Source organism: Coptis chinensis, chromosome 4 (genome assembly GCF_015680905.1).
Source record: "Coptis chinensis isolate HL-2020 chromosome 4, ASM1568090v1, whole genome shotgun sequence".
NCBI classification, from domain to species: domain Eukaryota; kingdom Viridiplantae; phylum Streptophyta; class Magnoliopsida; order Ranunculales; family Ranunculaceae; genus Coptis; species Coptis chinensis.
Window position 1 is genome coordinate 64,325,857 of NC_141459.1, and position 13,764 is coordinate 64,339,620.

Below are 13,764 nucleotides of genomic sequence, written 5' to 3' on the forward strand. Positions count from 1 at the left end.
GTACACCAGTACTCTGTTGTTCGTGATGAAAATATACCACCCCCAAACAAGTTTGGAGCGTGGGTTGGTGGATATAGAACAAGAAATACATGGTTTATCTAAATAGTAAGTTACGTGATTATTCTACCATAAAATTTTTGGATTTTTGTATTTATTTTTCGAAAGCATATATAATGAAGAAATTTGAAAATTTGGCATGATGTACTTGTATTATCTTCTAGTCATATACCAAATTCCACGTAAGAAAAATCTAAACATGCATTCATACTACTAACATAATACTAACCGATTAAGATATAAAAAGTGCGACATGGAAAGTATGTAAATAACTATTTATACATACACATATGAAATGTGTGTATGAGGTTTTTTTTTTTTTTTTTTTTTTTTCTCAATCTAAATGTATCTCTAACTATATAAAGGGTTTCTAAAAGAAATATAAAATCATACGTTTCTCTAGTATCATTTTGGTTACTCCGGGTGTATAATTTTCATTTTTATATCCTTAAGTTTTGAAAACTATGTAGAGATGTTATAATGATAACTCGTACAAAAGCTGTGATTTCTAAAACTAAGTTTGAAAACAAACCATAACATGTGATCTTAGGCAATTTTTGTGTCTGCTCTTTACTGAACCCAATCTAGTAAGACTGTGGCTTCAGTTATGTGTGTTGGGGGATTTACTGTGCAAGATATAAGATGTCTCATATGAATATCATGGTGATATGGGTGACCCTTAGTAACACATAACTGATCCTCAAACCGCTCTTAGAAGAATAGAGATTGCGTACTTCTAAGGTTGGTGTATGTGGAATCCATTGCCCGTGTCTTTTAAAAATCACATAACTAGTGTTGTATAGAGAATCTTCTATAAAGAGAATGGGGAAAAACAAACATTCCTGAAGAAAAGAAGTGTAAAATAAAGAAATGAAAAATAATATATTTGCTTCACAGAGTAACACTACTTAAACGACGAGTAAAAAGTGCTATATAGACTAGATTGCGCGAGATATATGTGGACTAAGGTTCCAGTGCTTACAACTACTCACTCCAAAAGGAGGGCATGGTTACTTTATGGATGCACTCCCATGGAATGCATCGAGAAAGCATAATATGAATCTTTTATAGTCAGATATTCAAGACTATAAGTGGGGCCATTTTAAGTCAGATTCTTCAAGATTATGCATAAGATGGATGATACGCTGTTAACTATAGACTAATAGTCTAAACAGTTGGGTATCAATATAGAAAAACATATTAAAGCATTTACCCCCAAACATAATGAAATAATATAGTTGGAGTGTAAGATGCAAAATGATAAGAGAAAGCTTATGTAAACCATCATGAAACTTATGCAATAACCTGTCAGGTTTGAATTGTCCAAGAGAGTGTGAGTGTGGTAGTAGTTGTGCTTCATGAAGCTCTGATGATGTGATATATGACAAACTGGGTTTTTCAACCACTTGAATAAGGGGATCATCGTATGCTCTCAAGAATTCACATTCCACCATAGATTTTGTTTCATTTTTTTCTGATAATTCAATCAAAGCGGGGTTCTCATCAACTGGAATGATAGATTCGTGAGTTTGTTTATTGGGCAAAGTCTTTTTAGTGGGAAGGTTTAAAAAATTATGAAGGATCTCAAAGGCAATTGGTTTAAGTACGAATTTGAGGTTTCTTTGTAATAGTGGTGTAGTCCTCAGAAATTGGAAGATTTTTTATGAATGGAGGATGGCTTTCAAGAGGTGTTAAATTGGAATGTTGATGGTTGGGTGGTGGTTCTTCACATGATCTCGAGGACTCGGAGAAATTTTTATCTAATTTTGGCTTTTCCACATGATTATAGTTCATATCTGCAATAGTAAGGATGTCACAAATTTATTCCATCGATAAGTCATTAACAGCCAAACTAAATTGTGATCCACTTTCCACCATAGATTTTATATTCTCTTTTTTGGGCACTTGATTTTCTTTGTCCTCTTTATCATTGTCCAAGTGTTTCGAGTTACTTTCCAACACAAGTTTTAAAGTTTCTTCTGTCGGAGTATTCTCATGCATATAATCAGCATCATAGAATCTAGAATTCACACGATAGTCAGGTGGATGGTAATGTGTTTTAATTTGTCATAAATATTAGGATGAACTTTAGCAATTGGCTCTATTATAGTAACACCTTATTTCTCTTGTTGGATGGGTTCTGGATTGGTGGGGTGAATATTAGTCTCAGATGTGGTATTGATTGAAGTGGATTGGAGAGAATATAAGGTATTTGTTATTTGCTGAATTTGTATTGTTTGCTCGGCTATTACCTGGTAAAGTTGGTCAGTGATAGATGGTGGAGTGGAATATGATTTTGAAATAGATGGTGATGTGAATGGTAATGACCTGTTAGTGAATTCATATTCTGACTGACCAGGTGTAGGTATAAATGATGGTTGACTATTTGTGTCTGAACTCCATGAATTGTTTGCATGATTATAAAACTCTTGCTTGAATTGGGTACTAGGGAAATTTGAAAATTGAGGTTCGTAATTGTAAGAATATTCCATAGGAGGCTCGAATTCGGTATATGATGCGCATTAAGATGCCTAATGATACGAACTGCCACAACAAGAACAAGGTTTTAGGTTTGCTTTGTAATTCAATGACGGTGGCGATGCATATTGATAAGCCATGGGTTCTCAAACGAGGATGATGCACAAATAACAAAAATTCATTTTTTTAAATTTGTATATAAAAGCTTTGAAAGACTGTAGATTTGATGTTATGCCCTATTCAAATTGGACAGTTGGGCACAAAACTAGCTTTTGGGGCTTTACACGCTTTAAAAATGGAAGATCACTACTTCACCACGTCAAGTGCTACCAAGAATCTCACTCGCAATGAAATGATGGAGGGGAGTGAGTAAGGTAGTTGGTCTACTGGAATCTGGTAGTTTTCCACTCTCAATCTTTGTGCTAGTGTTTGTCTTGTGGACGTGACTAGATTGGCTCTGCTTGGTTGATTTTAAATTTTTGTTTAGTCAATGTAGCATTTCAATCATGCAACATCCGTCAACTAAAGTGGGGATGAGTCCCACTTGTTGTTATGTTATGGCTCAGGTTTAGCCTTAAGTGCATAAAGTAAATACAATATTGAATTTTAACACGGAGTCACGCAAGCATGCTTTTGTCAACAACCAAATATCCTCTGACTGGGTGTTGTGAGGAGGTGAAGAAATTACCTCCCAAATGTTCATACATATACTTGGGGATGAAGGTGACGTGGTGAGGTTTGACCGAGTGTTGGGTGTCTCGATACGTCAAACCCACCTTTTGAGCTTTACATTATTTCGGTTACAAAATTTCAAAACTAAACCCACATTCTGGGTTGGAAAGGTGGCAAAGCCAATAGGTTTACAAATTTGCCTTCGTGGGCTCAATTAAAAGAAAAGAAACTCAATTTTCAAATTTCCTTAGTATATTTGGATCTACTGATATGAGAAGAAATTTCTCTAGCATATGAAAAACGTATACTTCCCTAGCATATGAAAGCATATTTGGGGACTGATCACGAACGCATATTTGGATTCTGACTATATAAGACCTCAAATATACGTTTTTATCCCCTTATAATGCTTCAATTTAGCCAGATTATACGATCAATAATGTAAAAAACTCATATTCTTATTGCTTTCTCAGGATACAAGCCTATTCTGGACCAAATATCTCAAAAGACGTGTTCTTTAGCCAAAATGAGCCTAAAAGGGACCTCATGGAACAACTGGGAAAAAGTGCCAAAAAGTCAACAGTGAAGGTCAAAGTCAACTCAATAGTCCAAAAACTCAAAAACTCAGGAAACACTCCAAGGCTACAAGGATCAAGGCCTCAACCGTTTGCAAGACTATGGCTAAACATCTAAAGCTTCAAAGGACCATAAGACTCAAATTCCCAAAGACATGGGCTTGGGCCCAAAAAGACTTGATCTTATCCACTAAAAGAAGGCATAAGAATATCCTAGATTAGGTTACTTGTAGGAGAAGATATGAGGAGGGCAATTATGTACATCTCTACAGATAATTAAGTGTAGAGATGCCCACGAAATAGGTGTGTTGGTTAGAGTAGTTTAGTTAGGAGTAGTGTTAGTAATTAGGAGTAGGAGATCATAATTAGTTAATTATTTTTTATTTACTTTTAATTCATTGTTTTCCATGTTCATTACTTTAAAGCTTCAAGCTTTATTGAATCTAGTTGGTTTTCTTCCATTCAAAGTGTTTAATCTTGTTTTTTATAACAATAGTTCTTCAAAACATCTTCTAAATCATTCATTCACCCAACCAAAGTTGGTTATACTCATTTGAATCAATCAAATGAGTATAACTTGCTAACCAAACTACATTTCTCTTATCATTACTAATTAGGATAATATCAACTCGCTAAAGATAAGGTTTAGGATAATATAAACTTAGGCTTAAAATAGGAAGTATTTGTCTTTTGGTTTAAGTTTTTAAACTTACCAAGTGTTGGATATTTGATTAATTTGGGACATTTGAATGTATGAGGCAAGTAGTGTAACAATACGCTCACGCATTACAAATCAACTTTTAAATTAAAAATTAAATCTTTGACATTTCTTGTTATATTTTCATAATCACATAGTTTATAGTTAAATCAGGTTTAGTTAAGTTTTTTAAATGTAGTTACTTTTTGCTTTACATTTCTATTAATTGAGTCCACGAAGGCAAATTCGAAAACCTATTGGCTTTGCCACCTTTTCAACCCAAAATGTGGGTTTAGTTTAGAAATTATGTAACCGAAATAACGTAAGACTCGAAAGGTGGGTTTGACGTATCGAGACACCCAACACTCAATCAAATCCCACAACGTCACCTCCATCCCCAAGTACATGTATGCACACTTGGGAGGTAATTTCTTCACCTCCTCGCAACTCCCAGTTAGAGGATACTTGGTTGTTTACAAAAGCATGCTTGCGTGACTCCGTGTTAAGATTCAGTTTTTGTATTTGCTTTACGCGCGTAAGGCTAAACCCGGGCCATAACGTAACAACAAGTGGGACTAATCGCCACTTTAGTTAACGGACGTTGAGTGATTCAAATGCTACATTGACTAAACAAAAATTTAAAATTAACCAAGCAGAGCCAATCTGGTCACATCGATAGGACAAACACTTAGCAAGAAGATTGAAAGTGGAAAACTACTAGATTCCAGTGGACCAACTACCTTACTCACTGTCCTCCCTCATTTCATTTCGAGTGAGATTCTTGGTAGCGCCCCACGGGTGAAGTAGTGATCTTCCCATTTGAAGCATGTAGAGCCCCAAAACCTAGTTTTGCGGCTAACTGTCCGTTTCGAACATGGCAACTACAGGCCAACAAACTTTTCAAACTTCCAAAATGCACAAATGAATTTATGCTATCTGTGCATCATTTTTGTTTGAGCATCTATGGCTTATCGATATTGATAAGCATCCAAAACTATAATATTAAACCCCGTAGAGACATAACATTTTGGTTAATTATGTGTTTAATAATCATGAAATAATTATATTTTCATGCTTTTGCAGATTTTCGTAATTAACGTGAATATGATTATAAAACATGCATCAAAGTACAAGAATACTAAACATACTTGAAGTCTTCCCACTCAGTCCCAGTGAAGTTAACATAGCCTGACTAGAGCTAAAGATTCCAAAGGGACAAAACCAGTGCAGGACGGGTCCACGTGTAAAGAAGCAGCAAACTTCCGTAGCTCACATCTTTCAAACCTGGATGCCGAGTTCAAAAAGTGAACTGCCAGAACGACCAGGGTGATGACCTCTATGCAAAGACAAAAAGTTATAAAAACGCCAAAATTCGGGCCACCACTAGACACAACATGTGGACCCACTCTGTGGGCCCACAAGAAATGACGAGTCAGCATAGACAGGTGGCAAGTGATGGTCACTTGTGTGTGACACCTTGCACATAAGAAAAGACAAAGAAATAAATACAAACTAGAAAAAGACAAGCTTTGTTAAATGGTTTTGGATTTTTCTAGAAACAAAAAAAGACAAAAGGAAATTAATGGATGAAGGCTTCACGTGAGAATATGTATAGGATGGGAAGCTAGAGAAGAAAAAAAAAAAAAAAAAAGAAAGTTAGACTTTAGACTTTAGCTTTACATTCCTGCTTTGATTTCCAGTACGTGTTTTTGTATTTCCCTTCTAGTAGCTTTTCATTTCAAGTGGTATCAAGTACTGTAAGTATTTACTTTAATAAAACTCATTTCTCTTCAAGATAAATTCCTGTTATTCATTTACTTATTTATTGTATACAGCAAGATCAATTAATGATCCAATGACCATGAGCTAAAATCTTTCCAAAGGGAGGGTTAATGATGCTCATGTGAGGATCAGGTTGACACTTTAATGTTCCAGAATCACTACTTAGAAATTAGGTTTAGATTATGTATCCGGTCCCAAAATGATTGAGACTGGCCAAGTTTGGAGTGCTGATGCTCCAGAACAGTCTCGCGCGAGACCTAGTTTACACTTGGTCTAGTCTCGTGCGAAACTCTATGATGACAGTTAGCTTGGTTTGTCCAGCTGATGTAGAATCAAACAGGAGCTAAAATGATATTTTAGAAATGGAATGTTAGTTCAACTCCTTATACTAGTGAGATGAGCTCAGAGATGAGTGCATCTCACTAGGGATTGATACTTGACGCCGTCTCATGTTTGTCTATGAACTCGAGACGGATTAGAGTTGCAGTGATATGATATTATAATTTTGGAAATTGATTTTGCATGAGTATGGTTAACCCTTTTCCTGTATCTCTATCACTGTTTATTTCACGTAAAAATCAATCGTTGTAATTTTACGTTACTTGCATTACCATTAATTTACCTAAACCAAAGAAATAACCTAAAATCCTACTCACTAAAAGTTGTAAATCTAGTTGTGAACCTTGTCGAGCTCTAAGATATGGACGATCCCTTACTCGACCTATCCTACCAACCCACGTGAGTAAGGTAACTTGACTAAACGGACGTTTACGAACTTTGGACTTTGGACTTCAGACTTTTAAAAGAATCCAACCTAAAATTACCATTATCAAATGGAACCATTGCACGCCTAAGGACTCTGGACATTAAACATAACAACTGGAATACATCATTGGACAACCCCCCTCTCCTACCCCCTCATCTTTTCGATTTTCATCTGTTTTACGATACTAACGTGTTACGTACTTGCTTGTACCAACTTTTCTTTTTCTACTAACAAATATTTGTGAACCAGATCTTGATTATCATCATTAGCACAGTCTAAGAATTCCGTAGGAAGTTGAAGTCCTGCATTGATCTTACAGTCTCGGATGAGACTTTCTATAATAGCGCGCGAGACTAATCTAGAGTATCAACACTCCATTTTTTAGGTCCAAGCCACTTTCCTTTTCAGTACTATTTTGGATTATCTAGACCTGTTTATCCAACTTCTAGTAAGTTCACGAGCTCAGGAATTAATTTAATCGTTATAGGAGGAAAAACGAGACGCCAAGTTTCGAATTCTAAAACTCCTCAAACTTTGTTGAGGATATTAATTGGTTGATTGCTATAACCTGTTTTACCTCACATATTTGTGTGTTGGCATAAGAAGTCTTTGCATGTATATAATTTTTCCTAAGTAAATGTGGTTCATCATTACATATTCAAGTTAACACGGTCAATATGATTCGAATATGTTTGGATGTCTGCGTGATTTCAAACCACCTGGTTAGATTATTTTTGTATGTGTATGTTACATCCATTCACGTACGCAGAATTACTTTGCATGAGTTCGTTCTCGACATTCCCCTAGCTCACATCTAGTTGCACGTATTGGTAGCTATATATTATTACATGCGTAGGACGTGTTTCTATTAACGTATAAGTAATATAGAGTTGCATGTGTAGACTTCCTGTGCAAAACTAGCTTGTGTTAATTGCATGCTTAGTCATCTATTTTGGCATCTCTCGTCTTTAATTACATGTTTCATAATCCCTTATCCATAATGAATAATTACGTAAACTAAAATAATAATAATAATAATAATAATAATAATAATAATAAAAAAAAAAAACAAAAATTTCAACATAATCATATTAATAATAATTGCATAATCATCAATCATCAATCATCATCATATTCCATCAGTGTCTAGAAAACGTGAAAGATTAAGATTACCTAATTAAGGAACGTGCTAGCACGGACAACCTCCCTAAATTCTCTCATGTGATCTGCCTGCTGGAATATTCACACGTTATCCTAGCTTACCTGCTTAAGTTAGCAATAGCTCAGGAAGACGTGGTTCACCTCCCTCATTCTGTAATAAATAATCCTTATATCATAATTCGTTCCTTATGAGCCTAGAATTTAAATTTGTGTTTGCATGAGACTACGGTCTGGTACTAATAAGGAATTAGAACATACGTATCGTCATCGGAAGTACAATAAACAACTGCATAAGTTATCCCCTAGACATAGTTCTTCCTCCGAAAACCAACCTCATCAAGTATCTCCATTGCCATTATATCCTATAGTTATGGCCCAGGAAAATCCCACAATAGAAAATCCCCTTACGGACTTCTATACTGCCTTACAGGAAGGACCTGCTTCCTACATTAAACTCGATGAGATTGCAGGTGATTTTCGCATTCCGCCCAACGTTTTTGGATTGTTACTTGTTTACCATGGTTTAGACCATGAAAAACCATACAATCACCTTCATAAGAGCAAGTGGCCACCACTTTCCACCATCCAACCGTTACCAACGAACAAGTCTTGCTTAGGTTGTTTCCCTTCACCTTAGCTAATAAAGCTTCCGTTTGGCTCGTGGGCAAAGCACCGCAATCCCTTGACACATGGGGAAAGCTTGTACAATCATTCATGATGAAGTTCTATACTCAGAAGAAAACTACAGAGATGATTCAAACGATTCAGTTCTTTTGCCAGCATCCCTAGGAATCCTTTACGGAAGCATGGAGTAGATTTATTGATATGCTTCTCGAAAATCCCCATCATCAACTCGACACTGCTATCTTAGTCCGGTCATTCTTTAATGGTCTCTCTGACCATCAAAAGGAAACATTAGATATCATGAATGGCGGTTGTTTCATGGACAAAGGCTATGGACAAAGGCTCTACTGAAGCATACACTTTTCTCGAGAAACAAGCTTCACGAAACACCCATTGGGGTAACACTGATTCTTCCAGATCTTCTAAAGACATTCCTTCCAAAGTGACGTCTATGTTCGAGGTCAAACCCGATCCAGAAATAAAAACTCTAATCGAGTCTCTAACCAAAAAGGTCGATGCTCTTTCGATACAAGTGAATGATCAAAAACCCAAACAAGTCATAGCCGCCGACGCTGCCCCGTGTCTTCTTTGCTTAAGTCCTGATCACTCTGATTCTTATTGTCCTTTGGCATATGAGTGCCCTCCCTAACCATCTGAGGAGGCTTGTGCTTTCAACATCCCTAATGCACATTAGCGACAACATCCGAATTTGGCTTGGCGTACCCCTGCCCAACAGCTAGCTCCTCCGGGTTTCAACAACCCTCCTGTACGGCCACCCACGAACTACAATTCCTACCGTCAAGGGAATCCTCCACAATTTCCGCAAGGGCAAAGTCAATTTCCCAACACCGCAAATATAGGGTACCAAAACAACCGCAACCTTGTTCCCGCTAATCCAGGTTATGGCTACCAAAATCAACCCGTAAATAATAACCGTGAAGTTGTTCCTGCTGCTCCACTGGGACAATCCACTGCCAATAAAACAGCTGAAACTTTTTTGACTTACATGAATCAACATAATCAAATCCTAGCATCTATCTAATAGTCTCTTCAGCTGTTAGCACAGGATAAAAGTCAAAAGGGCGTGTTTCTTGGCCAAGCAGTTCCAAACCCTAAGCCCACAAACACTGCATTTGAACTTACCAATGTACCAAGATCTAGTAATCCCAGCCAGGGTGAAGTGAATGCCATCACCACTCTTCATTTTGGCCGAACCGTCGACAATCACATACGTATGCCAGATATTCAACCGATGAAAGCAGCGGCTGACGTCCTTCCCACTCCTACCTCTCAACCTATAGCAGACAAAGTTGTTCCTTCCAAATCTATAACCATGTCCCCGGGGAAAGACGCCACTGATCCATATGAGCGATTCTGCCCAAAAGCTCCGTTCCCTGCCTGTTTGGCAAAGAACAAACCTGACGAGCATTTCGATGAGATCCGAAACCTTCAAAATTTTGACCATAAACCTACCTTTTCTTGATGCATTTAAGCATTTGCCCAAGCATGCCAAGTTTTTGAAGGACATGTGCACCAACAAACGATGAACGAATGGTGTGGTTAAATACAAAAAACCCAGGTTGACCAGCTGTACCATGCACGTTAGGAGACAAGTATACCACTACCACCTTTTTATACCTAGGCGCGAGTGTTAACTTACAAACGAGTCGAGTCGAGTCGAGCTCGAGCTAATTATAATTCAAATCGAGTCGAGTTTGAGCACAAAGTGGAGCTCGACATTGAGTTTGACCTCGGCTCGAAAACTCACGAGCCGAATCTGAGCATGGCAATACTCGGCTCGCTCGACTCGATGACCACCCCTAATCAAAGGGGAACAACTGTCGATACTCGATCTTAAGTCTCTAACTCAAAAACTAAATTGATTTATCAGTATACATTATTTTTATTTTTATTATTTTTGGGTAAATGTTATCGGTAATTCAAGATACATGAGTATGTACTTGTTTTGCTATTGATGTTGTTCCAAAGGATGTGTAAGCTAATAAATCAAAGGAACACTTATATGAAGCTCAACAAAGATAGAGTTACTCATGACTTTTTGGCGAGGATGATCTACACATCGTGGTCTCGTGGAGATCGTCAAGTAGCAAAAACTTATTACTTACCTTGTTTTGACACGAAGGTGTCAAGATTACTATTAACATGAATTCTATAAGAATTATTTGTACTTATATTATATATTTTTCTTGTAATAAAAGAACAGATTGGATGACATGGATTCTATAAATAAAAGATACCATCTTGGCATCTTCCATATTCCAATCATTAACGACTTTCATAGAGTTCAACCACCAAGAAACATAACTAGTTCAACTTCGATAAGTGAGAGCAAAAGTAAGAGTCAATTGAAGCTCCGCATATCATTGTTTATTATATTTTTCTTAATAATCAGAAATTAGATGTTACTTGGGTTGTGACAAACCGGCCTCCGTCCACATTACATCCTTTCTTGTGAAGTGTGACTGGAACACTACTAACAAAGTTCCCCAGGGAAAGTGCAACATGAAAGCCCTATAACTTAATGGAGACTATGAGCACCTCAGAAAGGGATTATGGGGATGGATGTGGATCTTACGGAACGTATCTATATATATCCGCTATACTTGCGAAAATATAAATTTTGTTATACTCGAAATCTTGTGAAACTTGTGTTAGATGGATGACCACTAGCTAGGTTCAACTTTATTTTGGTTTTCATGCATTCTTAACTTCATTTTAAGAATGGGTGATATCAACAAAATGGGTGATATCAACAGGGAAAGTACAAAATGGGTGTCTAGAATTCAAAAGAATTGAATCAAACATAACATTATATATATATATATATATAAAAAAAAAAAAATAGAAAGAAAGATAGAACGATTACAAAAACAGAGCTATATATTTATTTTGAATCAAGCAATCAAGATCTCGGTCGATATGGCCTCAAATAAAAATCTAGTGATATCAACAGGAGAGACAATAAGTTCATAACTTCATTGTTTGATTTAATGATTTATTTATTTTGAACTTGGATAAACATAACATTGATGTCTCTGTCTCCATTTCTATAAATAAAAAAAATTAAAAATATAAATAACTTAAACAGTCAAAAATCCCAATGTACATAAACAGTATAAATAACTTAAACATCAAAACTCTGACAGAGTTCACCGAATATGCTACTTCACCGAACTCTGACAGAGTTCACCGAATATGCTACTTCACCGAACTCTGATAGAGTTCACCGAACTCTAACAGAGTTCAAAACTCTGATAGAATTCAAAACTCTGACAGAGTTCACCGAATATGCTAGTTCACCGAACTCGACAGAGTTTAAAACTCGATAGAGTTCACCGAACTCTGACAGAGTTCAAAACTCTGACAAAGTTTAAAACTCTGATAGAGTTCACCGAACTCTGACAGAGTTCAAAACTCTGACAGAGTTCACCGAATATGCTAGTTCACCGAACTCTGACAGAGTTCAAAACTCTGATAGAATTCAAAACTCTGACAGAGTTCACCGAATATGCTAGTTCACCGAACTCTGAAAGAGTTCAAAACTCTGATATAGTTCACCGAACTCTGACAGAGTTCAAAACTTTGATAGAATTCAAAACTCTGACAGAGTTCACCGAACTCTGAAAAAGTTCAAAACTTCGAAACTCGAGTTCACCGAACTCGACGAGTTCAAAATATACTACTTCACGAACTCGGCGAGTTCAAAACTCGGACGAAATCACGGCATGAAGAATATTTTTTCGCAATTTAGGATTTTGATTGCATAGCGAAAAGGTTTTCCCAAAGATAGATATATGATGAACGAAAAGTTATCATGCTTATGTTGGTTGTCGTTCTATTAACTTTGGTGGTTGCCCAAAGCAAGCGATGTCTCTCTCTTGAACATAGTGGATCCAATGGTCCGACACTCCGACTCGAAGTTGTATATATAGTTCTACTTCTTTAGAACCCCAGTTTGCATACACGAGAACTGTCTAGAAGAGGAATCAACTCCAAGGGTACCTCTACCATGTTGTATGCTTACTGCTTAGGCACCAATCAAATGTGCCACATTTGCTACCATATAAGCATATAGGTAGATTGGCTGCAGTTTCTTTTCCTCATCGGCTGCTAATGTTCCTCAAAATCTTAGTTATTACTTACTACTACGGATTTTCACTATTGCAGTTTGATGGACAAATACTCGTCAAAATCATCTATCCGCTTAGTATACTCAACAGGAAAAAAAAATGGTTACTCCAGCTCCTCAAAACAGACAAGTCTGAGTCGTACTTACAAGTTTACAAGGACTAAAATACTACAAGATACAACACACTTTTTTCTGAACCAATTGATACAATGTACATCAAGTAACTAACCAATCTTACAAGATGCTGAGTTTGTTTCTAAATAATTTAATGTGTTCCAAGTTGCAATGTGTTGGTGCATGTCTATTGACAAAATATTTTCTTTTACTACTTTCATGAGGTGTTATCTTCCATTCTTAATACCTCTTGATGCGTGCAGCAACCAATGCCAATTGCTTGTTCATCATGTAACTCTAATATGAACTACTTTGTTTTGTTATTTATTTGTGGAGTTAATATAATTATTATGTTAATTGCTGCAAATTATTCTCCTATATATGTTATGTGATGCCCTAAATTTTGAATTTTTAAGGTTGAACTCATCGCCTTCCGTGCTCAACACTATGTTTAATGGACACAATCTTAACACAAAATGGATATGTTATGTATCAAAGTTGTGATTTGATATGACACCCCTTTTAATTATCTGGATACGATAGCATTCGTCGTGCCCTTGAGTCGTTCGTGGATGTATGTATGTTTGACTCATCATTTGATTCACACATTGTCTTCGTTTGTGTTTGATGTAGTAACTTTTCTTCTATACATCAACAACCAAGTATTGCCCAGATAATTAAGGTAAAT